At 39.6% G+C, this 17,012-nt stretch overlaps 1 long non-coding RNA gene across 1 annotated transcript in view; it reads right to left on the bottom strand.

The window, feature by feature from the left end:
- LOC143745065 (uncharacterized) overlaps positions 1–17,012 on the bottom strand; it is a 47,703-nt gene that overhangs the window by 30,299 nt on the left and 392 nt on the right. Inside the window, exon 2 of the long non-coding RNA XR_013205938.1 lies at positions 10,817–10,868. This is a non-coding gene — a long non-coding RNA (uncharacterized LOC143745065). The remainder of the gene's footprint in view (positions 1–10,816; positions 10,869–17,012) is intronic.

Raw genomic sequence — 17,012 nt, 5'->3', positions numbered from 1 at the left:
TTTTTCCCTAATTTTATTAAATGTATGCTCCATCTTTCATTTCAAATTCTTAAATTTGATCAATACAGTAAGATTGGAAAAACTAGTTGAGGAACGATCACTCAACGGTAGGGCTGGACGATATGGTCAAATTTTCTATCACAATATATTTCTTAATTTCGGTCGATATGATATAATTCCGATATCGATATGAACAATATAAAAGCCTCAGAAAAACTGCCAAGAATGCCCACAACAGATGTCTGTACCTACAATCTTATGAAAAATGAATTGGCCAAGTCTATGAAACCTGCTGGAGTCTTTTGGTACTGCACCATAACAAACTACATGAACCAATGAAATAACCCATCATAACAATAATATTCTCTTGTCAATACCTGCTACAAGACTATGAAAGCATTTGGGTAGCAATATTCAATTTGAAATGTAATATGCAATATGTTTTAAATTTACATTTGCCATTACGTTTGGTGCAAAATTAAAATTCAATTATATAATTTACAATTGCCATTTCATACACTAGTTTTAATATGTAAATTTAATACATATTTTAACGCTTTATAAGTTGCAAAATTAAAATGTATTACAGATATGATTAGATATGTTTAACATTTTCAAGTAAAAACTATAGGAAAATGATCATTTAAATTTTATTTTTCTTAATTGCATTTACACTGACAGTTAAGACACTTGCGATTGCATTTTCATTAAATGTCCCGCAATGAATGTAGCAAAATTCAATGTGCAAATTGAAAATACATTCCTAGCCGATCACGCCCCCTCCCGCCCTGTCAATCACTGCGTGAAGTTTCGGTTTCTTAGATATTAAAATCATATGTATTGGTCATTCTGAGGTCATTCAGCATCCCCACATGCTCCAAATTCACGCAAAAAAGTCTGGTTTGTTTGTGCTGGTTAAAGTGTTGTTTGTGCTGCTTCTATCGGGTGGAACTGCTATAGATGGTGGAACAGATTTTATGTGTTCCCGCTGCTAGTCGGCACCACTCTTCTCCAGCAGCACATTTTGTAGCGCGCTGAAACCTGGAGTTTTGAGATCTCAGCCGAAACACCACTGAATTTATACCACTGAATTAGTCTTTCCTCTCTTATCAACTATTTCGTCTGCTTTCTCCTCACTTGTGGAAGCTCGTTAAGTCACATTTGTATTGCGGTCAGGGGCGCTCATTCTGTAGCTGTTGCCGCGTTGGAGATTAGCCTACAGTGCTGAGCACTGGCTGCGTGTCTGTGGTGTACATCATCATGAAAGTAGCCAACTGTGTTCTATTCTTTCTGAGGGCTGCGCGCCTAACATCAGAAACTGACAAATGCTGTATATCGAAATATTGAAAAAGTGTTTAAAAATCATATCACCATTATCGGAAAAAAAAACATTGCGATATATATTGATATTGAATTATTGTCCAGCCCTAACAAAGGCCCTTTCTGAAAATTACCATTTGAACTCACTCTCGTGCATTCGGGACACAAGTCTCACCACAGAATCATTCTAATCTACATCTTTAACCTTGACCCCCCATTCTCCCCCCACCTCTTTTCCCTCATGTTGAAATCATCTTGGTTTTAATGTGAACTATTATCATACAGTTTTATACATGTTTGGTATCAATTGAAATGTCTCAGTGCGACTGGTACAAATGTCTCATTCCCAAAGAAGTAAACCAAAAGGTAACAAAGTTCTTAATAGTTTAGAAATATCTTGCACACAGAAGGGTGTATCTGCCAGGCAAATGGCCCTCTGTTCTCAGAAGGTGTTAACAGTGTCCCAATGTTAGCAAATAGTTACCCCCAGTAAGTCTGGGACAGTAATTAAGGTGAATTTCCACTGTGAACTCATGTTTACATTTGAAATGAGGTCTGTCTATGTAATGAAATGCAACCAGAGCTCAGGGCCTTTTCTGTATCTCAGATCAGCCCGTGAGGCTGAGAGTTGGCGAAACTCTCAGCTTCATGTATTTCTTAAATGTCGGGTTAACATTTCTCTTCTTTATTCAAGAGCATTTGAAGTTTTGTATTGATTATCTTTGAACTCATTATGAAATTGTTATGATACATTTACCTGACATAATAAATTGTTACATTTGTTTATTCTAACTGACTTTGACATTATTTACATTAGAGTTAAAATGAATAGTCAAACATTCACTCACATTTAATGATGCACTGATATCATTAAAACATTTTCATTTATGGAGTCAGATGAAATAATGAGTTATTACATATGAGAAAATGTATTGAATTTAATCAAAAATACTTTGCCACGAGAAAAGACAATAACACGTAGAGGCTTTCCGTGCTGGTTGGATGCCGGACTTTGGGCGGACCGAGCGCGAGTTTACAATACCTTCATTTATAAATCACTTTTAACAATATGGACCGTTTCAAAGCAGCCTTACAATGATAATAGGAAATTAAAGTAACAGACACTGTTTTGAATACAATACATTAAATTAGAATAATAAGACACTATAGGGCTGTTACCAATCAAATTAAATCATTTATATGGAAAATTACAGGTATTAAATGAGATTATGAGATTGTTTTAAATATTTTTTGAATATACAAATAAATGTTGAAATGAATGACACTTTGAAACTAAACCACCAGTAGGTGGCGGCAGGCGACCGTCTTAATGAATGAGTCATTGAGACATTCATTTTAACCCTTCGGAGTCTTGGGCTATTTTGGACGTTTTTGAGTACTTTTATTTTTTTTAAATTTTGCAACATAAACAAATGTTTACCATACCAATGTTTGGTATAATTTTTTTCAGCACAACATCACCTATATGATCAGACAATTAGTTTTTCACTTTGATGTACTCTATCAACATACTGGACCCAAAATCACACAAAAAACACAAAATCCAAATAGAAAAATTATAGCTTTTCTACTACAAAAAACACAAACATGCTCAATGAAGCATTTTAAAAGGTTTAAAATGTAAACACAAGTTGTAAATGTCAACATATACAGGTACAATTCAGATATAATCAACCTATATACAAAAAAAATATGATTTACAAAAAAAAGCGGGTGTAGCCATAGGCTTTTTTTCTTTCTTATTAGCTCAGCCACTTTTTAAAAAAATGTTGTCCACACAATTATTCAGAGAGCTATATTTAAGGCCTTGCATTCCCAGAATATGAGGGTTCGCAAATAGTGCAAAAACAACATAAAAAAATGTAAAATTGAGATAAAATTAAACTAAATGCAGCAAAAAGCAGGTGTGGCAATAGGCGTTTTTTCTTTTCTTTTTTGCTTAGAAACTCTACAAAACACTTCATGTACAATTACACAGATAGCTACATTACAGGGATTTCATTCCTTGAGTAAGAGGGGTTCCTCAATAGTGCAAATATACCATACAAAAGGTAAAATTAACACAAAATCAAATTATACATACAACTATTTACAACAAATATCAGTTTTTTTTTTTATTTTTATTCTTTATCTGTGCCTCTCCTCAAAACAGTTTATCTAAATCTACTCCTAAACTACCTAAACTACTCCTAAACTATCTACACTACTCCTAAACTACTCTCAAAATCTACTCAAACTCTTCCAAAAACTAGCAATAATCTCTCTCTCTATGCATAACGTATATATGTCTCTCTTTATCAACTCCGTAAATCCTCTGCCTTTCAATTTTGCGTCTTAGCTCAGTTGGCTCCTCCTCCATTCCCTAAAATGTGCAGCCTGAAGAGCAGAGTCAGCAGATTCACACATTTTTCTCCGTTTTGTTTTATGACAAAAACCGACGAAGTTATTAGAATAAATGCAACGCCTGTCGCATCCCATCTTGCGTTCTTTTACGAACGCGTCAGTATTTTTTTATATAAAGTTTAAATGATCATATCTCCGTTTTTACTTGGTCTATCAACACAAAACAAAAAGTAAAATATAATTTCAAGCCAGCACTTTCGACAGAAGTGGACGGCAGCGCTCAACGTGACTTTGTTTTTATGCTTCGACGTCTTAAACTGGTCATGTAACTTGATCACGCCGGCGTGATCGGCGACCCCGAAGAGTTAACGATTCGTTCAAACAGCTGATTTATACAGAATGAGGCGGTTTATGAATGGGTAATTAAATCTTTGACACAACCGATTTGTTCATAACGCTGAATCATTCAGTAATGAAAAACAACTGAGTGTTCCTGTGAGATGCTTATTTGGTTATGCTGTGATCTTTGTTTGGAACTATTTTCGCTGCTGAAAAAGAACAAAAACAGTTATTAGATTTTAGACCCAATGACTGTTTTTGTTCTTTTTCAGCAGTGAAAATAGTGAACTTATGAAATTAGTGTCTCATTTTCAATCGTGATGGTATTCAGGAAAACAGCACTCTGGTCGTGTGATGTTTCTTAACTGTATAGGCTAATATGTTATAATAAATGCACAAGCCTCAACAGCGCAACTGTGTTACCGTCAATAGCCTACATTAGGTAGGCCTATATATTATTATCAACTATGTTATCAATTGCCACTTAGGCAACATTAAATGAAATAAAACCAAAATCATCCTCGCGTTTTCTGTAATTCCCTAGTTAAATTTAAAAATAAATTCTGATATTGACGTTTTAAATCAGGCCATTTGTCCGGTTGGGCAAGTAAAATTCTCTTTCACTTGTCCCGTCAAAAAAAACACGTGTGTAATGCAGAGGCTAAGGCAGGGGGATCCATGTTTAAGACACAGGTAACCATTAACACAGGTACATTTAACACAGGTAAGGAACACGGTCAGGCAGTAATCAAAGGGACAATCCAAAACTCAAGGTCAGACACAAGCAGAGGTCGGGGCGGGCAGCAAAGGTACACAGAGTCCGGGGTACAGGCAGAGATCAAGGTACAGAAATATACGGTAAGACAGAGAGTATGCTTGGTAATGTTAGTAGATCGAAACAAGACTTCGCACGGAGCAACGGAAGACACAGTTCATATAAAGGGGATGATGATGATGAACAGGTGACGGTGATAAGGGTGATCAGAGACATCAGGCAGGGATGGAAGGTGATGATGACAGAGGGAGTGTCGGGAAGTGAAGTGCTAATATTCAGGCTAGAGGGATCGGGTGAAACCAGAGGGTGGCATAAGTGAGCGTTCCGTGACAACGTGTCCCAGACCAGCATTAATGTCGAGCCCTGGCATGTGTTTTCCTTGATTGGTTTTCCCTGAAGAGAATTAGCCTTAAGTTGTTGGAAACGTGACGCACGTTCATTGCGTTTTACCATGATGTGAGTTCCGTGTCTTTATTAAACTCAACACATTAGGCTATAATAATTCATCTCTCATCCACCCTTGATTAATTGGAATGTTATTTTTTTATTACTTGGCCCGTCTGAGCTGCGGATATAACCGCAATCTGTGCATCACTATCGGCAAAATATACGGTTTGATAGTGGACCCAGGCCGGGAACCTGCAAAACAGCTCTGGTGGACATTCCTGCAGTCAGCATGCCAATTGCACGCTCCCTCAAAACTTGTGATATCTGTGGCATTGTGCTTTGTGATAAAACTGCACATTTTAGAGTGGTCTTTTATTGTGGCCAGCCTAAGGCACACCTGTGCAATAATCATGCTGTCTAATCAGCATCTTGATATGCCACAACTGTGAGGTGAATGGATTATCTTGGCAAAGGAAAAGTGCTCACTAACACAGATTTAGACAGATTTGTAAACAATATTTGAGAATAAATAGGCCTTTTGTGTATATAGAAAAAGTCTTAGATCTTTGAGTTCAGCACATGAAAAATGGGGGCAAAAACAAAAGTGTTGCATTTATAATTATATATATATATATATATATATATATATATATATATATATATATATATATATATATATATATATATATATGTTCTTTTTAATTTTATATTCAAAGGATCCTGAAAATAAGTATCAAAAATAATAAACAGCATAACAGTTTCCATCCGATAAAAAGAGAATAAAATGATTTCTGAAGGATCATGTTGTTACATGCAGCAGAAGCAGAGGCAAAAGCAGGATCCAGGTGCAGCAGTGTTTTATTTAAATAAACTCAAAACTAAACAGACTTGATAACCAGACTCAGGAACAGGACAGCGTGCATACAGCATTACAACAATACAAGAACTCACAAAGACTGGACTGAAACACAGGGCTAAATACAAGGGCCAACGATCTAATCAGGATAACAAGGGGGCGTGGTTAACGGGAAACACCTGGGAAGACTTAAACAATCAACCAATGACACAACAGACAGGGGAACACAAGGCAAGATCACATGACTAGAACAGGGGATCACATGACAGACAAGAACCAGGGACAAGAAACAAAACCCAAACCGTGACATAGCCCCCCCTCTATGGGCGGCTCCCGACGCCTATCAAAACAAAAAAAACACAAGTTCAGGAGGGTGGTGAGTGGAGGCGGTCTTGGGGGAGGGACGGAGGGTCAAGTCTGTGCAGGGGGCAAGGCAGTTCAGGCGGCCAGGGTGGACCAGGCAGTGAAGACCCCTCGGGCGGCCAGGGCGGTGAAGACCCCTCGGGCGGCCAGGGCGGTGAAGACCCCTCGGGCGGCCAGGGCGGTGAAGACCCCTCGGGCGGCCATGGCGGAGAAGACCCTTCGGGCGGCCAGGGCGGTGAAGACCCCTCGGGCGGCCTGGGCGGTGAAGACCCCTCGGGCGGCCAGGGCGGTGAAGACCCCTCGGGCGGCCAGGGCGGTTACTCAGGCGCAGGAACAGCAGACACCGGCTCAGGAACAGCAGACACCGGCTCAGGAACAGTAGACACCGGCTCAGGAACAGTAGACACCGGCTCAGGAACAGACGACACCGACTCAGGAACAGACGACACCGACTCAGGAACAGACGACACCGACTCAGGAACAGACGACACCGACTCAGGAACAGACGACACCGACTCAGGAACAGACGACACCGGCTCAGGAAAAGACGACAACGGCTCAGGAACAGACGACAACGGCTCAGGAACAGACGACAACGGCTCAGGAACAGACGACAACGGTTCAGGAACAGACGACACCGGCTCAGGGACAGCAGACACCGGCTCAGGAACAGCAGACACCGGCTCAGGAACAGCAGACACCGGCTCAGGAACAGCAGACACCGGCTCAGGAACAGCAGACACCGGCTCAGGAACAGATGACAGCGGCTCAGGAACAGACAATACACACACTGGCTCGGGAACAGACAACACACACACTGGTTCTGGCTCGGGAACAGAGAACACACAGACTGGCTCTGGCTCGGGAACAGACAACACACACTCGGGCTCGGGAACAGACCACACACACACTGGCTCGGGAACAGACAACACACACACTGGCTCGGGCTCGGGAACAGACAACACACACACTGGCTCGGGCTCGGGAACAGACAACACACACTCGGGCTCGGGAACAGACCACACACACACTGGCTCGGGAACAGACAACACACACACTGGCTCGGGAACAGACAACACACACACTGGCTCGGGCTCAGGAACAGACAACACACACACTGGCTCGAGAACAAATAACACAAACACTGGCTCTGGCTCGGGAACAGACAACACACACACTGGCTCGGGCTCGGGAACAGACAACACACACTCAGGCTCGGGAACAGACCACACACACACTGGCTCGGGAACAGACAACACACACACTGGCTCGGGCTCAGGAACAGACAACACACGCACTGGCTCGGGCTCAGGAACAGACAACACACGCACTGGCTCGGGAACAGACAACACACGCACTGGCTCGGGAACAGACAACACACGCACTGGCTCGGGAACAGACAACACACACACTGGCTCGGGAACAGACAACACACACACTGGCTCGGGAACAGACAACACACACACTGGCTCGGGCTCAGGAACAGACAACACACGCACTGGCTCGGGAACAGACAACATACGCACTGGCTCGGGAACAGACAACACACACACTGGCTCAGGAATAGACAACACACACACTGGCTCGGGAACAGACAACACACACACTGGCTCGGGAACAGACAACACACACACTGGCTCGGGCTCGGGAACAGACAACACACACTCGGGCTCGGGAACAGACCACACACACACTGGCTCGGGAACAGACACTGGCTCCGGTTCTGGAACAGACACCAGAACAGAAACAGCCACAAGGACAGACGTAAACACAGAAACAAACATAGAGCGATCAGGTTCAGGCGTGACTTGAACAGTCTCTGGATCGGCAGACGTGACTTGAACAGTCTCTGGATCGGCAGACGTGACTTGAACAGTCTCTTGATCGGCAGACGTGACTTGAACAGTCTCTTGATCGGCAGACGTGACTTGAACAGTCTCTGGATCGGCAGACGTGACTTGAACAGTCTCTGGATCGGCAGACGTGACTTGAACAGTCTCTGGATCGGACCGAAACACAGGGCTAAATACAGGGGCAAACGATCTAAACAGGATAACAAGGGGGCGTGGTTAACGGGAAACACCTGGGAAGACTTAATCAACCAATGACACAACAGACAGGGGAACACAAGGCAAGATCACATGACTAGAACAGGGGATCACATGACAGACAAGAACCAGGGACAAGAAACAAAACCCAAACCGTGACACATGTGATAGTGAAGACTGGAGTAATGAAAATTCAGCTTCAAAAGGTAGGGTAGACAATGTCGGACAGGCTAGCAATAGCAAGCTAGCTTTGAAAGCATGAAATCCCACCCTCCCTTCAGAGCCTCTCCAAAGCCACGCCTCCTTCAAAACAAGAACATAATGCACAAAGCAGCGTCTGCAAAGTGTCACGAGACGACGTTAAATTACCTCATGTCTCAAAGCAAATAACATTACATTAATAATAAATGTAAACAACTTACAGAGCTCAAGTTGTACCACCGACTGTTGCGGTTTCATCTGGGCGTTGATAGTCTTTAGATAAAAACGCATAAATTAGAGTCTGAGGACGTGAACAGCTGTGGGTAGAACGTCACAGGTTGCCATCTTCTAATTATGGTTACAACATGGCGTGAACCCAGCATAAGCTTGTTGTTTTGGTTCAGGAGAAACTGTAAAAGGTGGCTGCTGTTTCTTTGTGGCGCTCTGTGACTGTGTGACTCTCCATAGCCTTATGACGTGTGATGCATGCGCGAGCGTGAGAGGAGTTATGGAAAGACATATGCTGACAGGTAGGTAGAACATCATGTGTAGTTTACATCGACTTATTTGAATGAAAATCGGGTTTCTCTATTTAACATCCGCCGACGCTCCCCTCTGGGCTCCTGTAGTTCCGAATGGGCTCAGCCCTCCCCCCGCACGTTTGCCATGGAGATACACAAACAACATGGCAGCAAGCAGGGAAGTACTCGTTCCTAAGAAAGGCACAGTGTCATCCGTAAATTGGAATTTGTTCGGTTTTGCGGCGTCAGACGTGGAACAAACAACATCCCGCTGCAAAGTGTGTTTGAAGTCTGTTGCTAGCAAAGGTAGCAGTATGACCAATTTACTGCAGAACCTCAAACAGAGGCATGCTGCAAAGTGGGAGAGATGTTCCGCCCTACGAAATGAACAAGTCCGCAGCAGCACAAACACAGTCACCAAAAAACAACCTAGTCTTACAAACATTTACAAACTGTATACGGTATGATAAGCATGGGGATCGGTGGAAAGCAATCACGGATGCAGTCGCAATGTATACTATACGGAGGTAGTAGACAGGCTTGTCTTCCTTGCTAAGAATGTTTAGAAAAGAAGAAAGGATGTTCAAACTAAAAACAGCACAACAAATAAGCAACTTATGCTCTCATGCACTGATATTTAATACTGTTGAATGTTTTGTTTGCACTTTATCAGAACTACCTCCTATCTACTGATTAGCAAGATGTTAAACTTGGGTTTAAAGAAAACTATATCAAAAAGGGTAACATAATTTTATGTTTTATGCTATGTTATGTCTTTTTGGCCTGTCTTTTTGGCTTGTTGTTTCTGATTGCACTTTAACCCCAAGGCGGAAATCAAATCCCAGAAGGGAAAATAAAAACAAAATAAAGTTAAAACTAGTTTTGAACAATTTTGTTGTCATCTGCAGATTGATTTTAAGTAGGGGGGAAAGAAATCTATTTAAATCGGATTTTTTGTGAAAAGAATCTGGGATTTTTTTTTAATGCCGTATCGCCCAGCCCTACCCCTTTTATTATTGATTGCTATCAGGATGTGAAGAGAGTTTCAACCAGCATAACCAAACATGTCTACACTACCTTTAAATTACATTTTATAAAAGATCAAAATTATTATTATTTTTACATTGTAATAATATATTTCACAATATTACTATTTTATTATATCGATCATAAATCAAAAACAGCTCAAGTTCTTCTAAATCAATAAATACAGCTGAGTGAATGAGGTGTGATTTTTAACAACGACTGGCTATAAAGAAAGACTCTAAAAGACAGAGGACATTGCCATTGATCTGGAGAAATCTAACCTGCTGTCAGCTTGTGAGTAGCTGTCCCTGATTACATTCATCAGAGAATAGAGGGAAAGGATATTAGGTTTCAGGGGCAGCCATCAATCTAAGTCATTCTTAACCTGATCAAGTACACAACACCCTCCAACCCAACATTACAAGAACACACCAACAGCAATCAACTAGACCGGCTCAATCTATACTCCAGGGTCACATGTGCTAGCAAGGATTGAAGAGTGAAGGAGGAATGATGAGCCTGTGAAGAGCAAGTTTCTTTACGTTTACTCTATCGTGCCATAATAAAACCAGGTTTGAATCAACATGGAAACAGAGAACAAAATACTTGACTTTACCTAGTCAAACTTCTCAAATCAAAGTGATGTCAGGCCACAAGGTCAGCTTTCTCTAAAAAAAAAAAAAGAAAAGAATTCAGTTACATTTTAATTAGGGCTGCAGGATATTAAAGAGGAGTGTGATATGTGATACGATAATGTCCAAAACAGAAATTGAACAAGCAAATGTAAAAATAAAAGTCTTCACTGTATGAATTAAATAAACACTGATTCTTATTAAAGCTATAAAAGTTATTCAGTCAAGAGTAGGCTTGCTGCGATAGTCGTTACCAGTGTGCACTAGCTGCACACAGATTACATCATTTGCCCACCGCCACCCACCGTCATTTAGATTTTTTATACTATTGTAATAAAAATCATTTAGTTCAATTAGAGAACAGACACTACAAATAAAAAAGTAACGTGTTCTGCTCAATTCAGCGTGAACCTAATGAGAGTCGCAGCACAGATCAGCAGCAGGATTCAGATTTCATTTATCAAGTGACGAGTGTAATGGTTCTCTGTAAAAATTTTAACCGTACTTTTCTCCATCCGCAGTTAAGCACGCACTTCCGCGGTGAAAGTGCGTGATGAACTACAGGTGGAGAACGGTACAGTAAAACAGACAGATTAGGCTAATGTATATTTCTGTCGATGGTATTGCATTCTGGCTTCCCCTAAACTTTGATCAATGCGAGTGCTGTATGCTCTATATGATCAGTCATTTAAGCCGTCATCACCCAGGTGTTGATAACGCGCAAGCACAGGTGAGACCTGAACAGCACATGTTGCTATCTGTGTTTAAACTAAACTCATTTAAGCCTTACCAATTTAAACATTCAAGCGCAAGAAGACGTGAATGAGAACTCACGCACACGCTGTGAGAAGATTTGTGTGTGCATACGGAAAGTCTTGCGCTTGAATGGACAAATAAATAAAAAAATGTCAACATTATCTCTGACCTCACGATTCAATTCAATTCGATTATGATTGTCATGTCAACGATTCGATATCATAATACATTACGATGTGTTGCAATATTACTGCTATATTATATGGCTACATTTTCGTAAATGAATACCAGCAGTCAGATGATATATGAACTGAACTCGCTTTTTATTTTATCTGCTCCAAGAATGTACACTTCCTGAATGTAGACAAACAAAACATAAGTCTGAACACAGCAGACACAAGAACTAATAAACACTACCAAAAGCGCATGATACTGTCAAGTAATGTACTTAAGTTATAATAACGCTTGCACGCACGCACACACGCTCGCACACACACACACACTCACGCGCTCACACAATGTAAATGTTAAAATAGTTGGTGCATTATTTATTACTCGCTTTTGTGTTTCGCCGCTGCCATTTTATGCTACCAGTACAAGTGCATATGCGACGTAAGACGTCAGAGAAACGTCAGTAAACAGCAAACCACTAAACATTGGACGTCGGATAGACGTGCAGATCATGTCTATATTGGGTCCGTCAGTCCATGACCAATTCTGGACATCTATTCGACGTCCAAACTAGGTCCACTATTTGGGCGTCCAACCATGACCCAACTTGGACGTCATATTGACGTTCAACATTTAACCTTTGAACAGGGTCATTTTTTTTACCTCATTTGGACGTCTATTACAGGTGCAGGAAATTTACATGATTAATATGCAATATTGTTTTTATCTACAAATATCAACATTGTTGTTATCAACATGATTAATACATATGAATACAGATTATTTATAATTATTTAAGATAATTTTCCAAAAACTCCATTTGATCGTCTCAGCAGCAGCTGATAACTGGAGACGCATTTGAAGGTGTAATGCCGTAGCTTAAACAGAAGAGCGTTGGCGCTTGCAATGCCAAGATGGGCTCAATTCCCAGGGAAAGCAAGAACTGATAGGAATGTAAATGTGTAATGCAATTAGGGCTGCAACTAACGATTATTTTGATAATCGATTAATCGGACGATTATTTTTTCGATTAATCGATTAATCGGATAGAAATTAAATTAGATTTTTTTTTATTATAACTAAATAAAACCGTAAATCAGGGTATTTATGTGTAAAAGTGTACTTTAAAAAGTGCAAAAGCCACACATTGAGTTTTACTAATATCAATATTTGCATTGTTTTTAATGATAATTGCTGATGGCAAGTTGACAAACATGATTATTGTTAAAAAAATGATATCCAACATATTATGTTTTAACACAATTTTTGTTAAAACAAATTTACACAGACATGTTGTTCAGATGTGAATATCTGAACTAAAAACAAACTAAAAACATCTAAAATATATAATTCATTTAATTTTTATTTAAAATTAATTATATATAAGGAATATAAGGATAAAGAATATAATATATATTATATATAATATATAAAAGAATAATATAAGGATAAATTGATTAAATAAATATAGAAAGACTGAAAACAATTGTGTGAATGTAGAGCCGCAGTAGATCGCGTTTGAAAAACAATTAAAACTTAGTAGACAAATGCTATAAAAAGAGAACGGAATGGAGGTAACGTTACCAGGCTTGAGTAAAGGACAGGAGAAATTATGCATTAGTGCACAAGCATTCGCTGAAAACCACTGAGTACAGTGACTAAAAAACAATATTTTACTGCTGCTGTTATTAACTGCCTTTATATTTAGTGCTTCGCTTTGTAAAGACCGTTTTAATTGAACCTATTTCTGCGGTAGCGCTATTTTAATCCATCACTTACGTTGCGAGCGAACTGATTGCGCAACCTGATGCTCGAGACAAAATACAGACATCCCAAGATCCCGGAAGTCCCGGGAGTCTCCCGCATATTGATTGCGGCTCCCTGATGCCCGCGAATTAGTTCAAACTCCCGAAATCGCGCAAGCGAGACAGAAGAGACTGCTCCAAACCGTGTAGCGCGCGCGCTCGGCAGAGCGCCTGAGGGAGAGAGACCTTGCGTGTGTGTGCGTACCAGTAAACGCTCCCCGTGACGTAAGCAGACCAACTAATCGATAATGACATTCGTTGACAACGATTTTCATAATCGATTATAATCGATTTTATCGATTAGTTGTTGCAGCCCTAAATGCAATGTAAGTCACTGTGGATAAAAGCGTCTGCCAAATACATAAACGTAAATACATGGTACAGAAAACATGTCCTCCACCCTTTTGAAACATGGGACTACAGTTATAGAAGTTGTATAGAAACAACGTCTAAAATTAGTCCAAATTTTATTTTGAACAGACATCCACAAAAGACCAAATTTGGTCCCACGGATGTCAACATTAGACGTGCAGAAGACGTTGAATAAAGACGTCGCCCGGCGTTACAAAACAACCCCTTCAGTGGACCGAAATTGGACGTCCAAAAATTCCATAGAAAAGACGTCACTCTTACGTCACATTGCTCAGTCGGAATAATCGATTATGGTTTATTACTGCATCGATGCAGAATCGTCCACGTCCGCATCGCGATGCATCATAGAAACGATTAATTTCAACACTATTCAACATGCCTGTCTTGTCGTGTATCCTAGCAATTAGCAAACATAGTAGGTTATGTCCTAAGTGAACGTAAACAGTCGAGAGAGACAATGCACGTGTATCAGTAGGCCAACATTTTGTCTTAAAGTGACGGCAGCCGGTCTTATTTTAATGTTAATCAAACCACAAAAGAAAAGGAAATCACTCACTGCTCTTAACTGAATAGCTTTTGTAACTTTAATGATTAATTTTTATTTAATACAGTCAGTGAAGATTATATGCAGCGCTGTCTTACATTCGATTGCTTTATTTAATTTCTGTACATGAAAACTACTGTTAGATACCTGAAAAACACTTTTTTATTTGTATCTTTGCTCTATTGTATTTATTTGTGCTGTTGCTTGTAGTTTGATAATTTGTTCTTATTTTCTATATTTTTATTTGACAGTAGTTATTTTTCCCCTGAACATAGCATACCGAACCGTACCGAAACAGTGACCCTAAAACAGTGATAAAAACCGAATCGTGAGTAATTTGAACCGTTACACCCTTAGTGACGAGAGTGAGGAGTGTTGACTTGACAGAAGTGAGACGAGCTGACTTTTGTTAAAAAAGCAGTCAATTTGTTGAAAGTTCTATTTAATAAAAGCAAGTTTGTCATTTTGTTGTTGTGCTTTTCATTAAGAATAATAATGAACCCACCATTCAAGCAATTGCTGCCCCTGAATTGCTGCTAATCTGAAAGCAAAAATAAAACTTGCAAAGCCACACGGGCATTGATAAGCGATTTAAAAGCGAGGTGGAAAAGAGGGGAAAACTCCAAAGTTGTTGTTTGATTAACATTAATGATAAACAGCAGAGGGTTAGGGTTAGGGTTAGTTAACCCTAACCCTATTACATGAACACTCACCAAGACCGGCATTTTGACATGTATTTGGCCAGCTATAAGCTGCAGAACAGAATTGAATTCAGGATTGCACGCTGTCTGAGAGGTACGTGCGAGTACTGCATTTGTGTTCTTTTCTGTGGCTTATTGCCCTTAACTCTTTTTATCATTATGTAAATCACACGTAGGCTATGTAACAGTCATGTGTCCAGTGTATTCTTTACTATCTGCGTCAAGTTTGTCAACCTAAAAATAAACAAATCAGGAACAGATCCTTGTAGATTCAGCCCGATTGTTCAGAAATTGTAATTTACCATGTTACACTCATTACTGTAGTGTTCAGTGTTAAAATAATTAATAAATAAGTTTAAATGTTATGCTGACTTTAATACAACGAACAACGTGAATTGAAAGATTTCACTTCTCCTGAGTTATACTGGATGAATAAGAAAACAAAATACATGCAATGCAATAGTGGGGAGTCTGCGGACATCACAAAAACAGCAAACCTGTCATCTCTCAAACACCAGAATTAATGCTGATAGCAGACCCTGGTCCAAGCAAGCATTAAAAAGATGCTACAACCAAGCTAGCAGTTCATATTCATAAAGAGAAGAGCCTTTACATATTACATTTCAAGTTTAGATATCTTCCTATTTGGGTTGCCCCTAAGACACATGTTCTTTCTATGCATGGAGTATTATTTTAAAACTTGATTTTCGCAAAGCAGCATGAAGTTGTTGATATGAGTCTTATGACAGATCAGTCCTGATGTAGGCCCTGAGGCAGCCAAAGGTCAGTGACGAAGATCTCTGGAACTTTCTTTGAGGTTCATGCATCAAAACGTGTCATCATCATCACCACACTTCAACTAATAATGATCATATCAGTGTTAACTCGTGGCTCAAACTCTACTTGTAACTTTGTTTGAATCCATTCAAACTGATTATAAATAAACACGTAAGAGACAGGAACAGTATGTGAGCCAAGAAGCGAATTCATCATAGTATTCATAAAAGTGTAGGCGAAAAGTTTCCAGATGGCACAATTTTTTGTGAGATTTTGAAGAGCGTATACACTGGACACTTAACTATCCCGTAATGCCACGGGAGAGGATTTGTAAATGGCAGTGAAGCCATGTCTGACACATGAGAACATGATTCTACATCTGAATTTCATTCATAGGCCTACACATTCACACTATATAAAATATACTTGTTTTAACTGTTGCAAATAGACTCATAGACAACACTTATTACTAATGTAAAACATTCAGGAAGTTGCTATAATCAAAGAGAGACATTTACACGGTCACCAATACTTTCTTTCACCTCAGAGTTAAAGTCAAAATGAATTGTCATTCACATAAATCTCAACGATTAAGCATATTTGACAAAAAAGGATTATAGGACAGGACTTAAAGTCGCTATGAAATGACAATAGTGACAGATCTTTTTGTCAAATTTGACAGATCGTTGTCAACTATTTGTTGTACACCCACCCAACACATAATTGAAAGCGAAAAAATGTAGATTAGGAACTTCTATGTATCGTGTTAATTGGATTTTGAAATATGGCATTTATACTCAAAATGGATGCGGATCAATGAGAGCTTCCTTGCCGTGCCAAGGTTTCAGCAGTCATTTTCACTGGAAGTCCCAATAGCTGCTAATGACATTTCGTTTTTAGCCAACATTACTCCACCCCCAAAAAAGAGAGAGAGAAAAACATGTTGAAAAATATGCACATATATGATATGAATTGTTCAATATCTATAACATGCTTTTTACAAAATAGATAGGTGAATTTTCATTTCATTCCGAAATAAACTTTATTCATCAGG

This window comes from Siphateles boraxobius, unplaced genomic scaffold (assembly GCF_051911475.1).
Source record: "Siphateles boraxobius isolate OS27281-9 unplaced genomic scaffold, OSU_SipBor_1 20, whole genome shotgun sequence".
In the NCBI taxonomy this organism is placed as follows: domain Eukaryota; kingdom Metazoa; phylum Chordata; class Actinopteri; order Cypriniformes; family Leuciscidae; genus Siphateles; species Siphateles boraxobius.
Note: the sequence above shows the minus strand (reverse complement) of the source record. Positions and strands in the feature narration are given on the sequence as shown.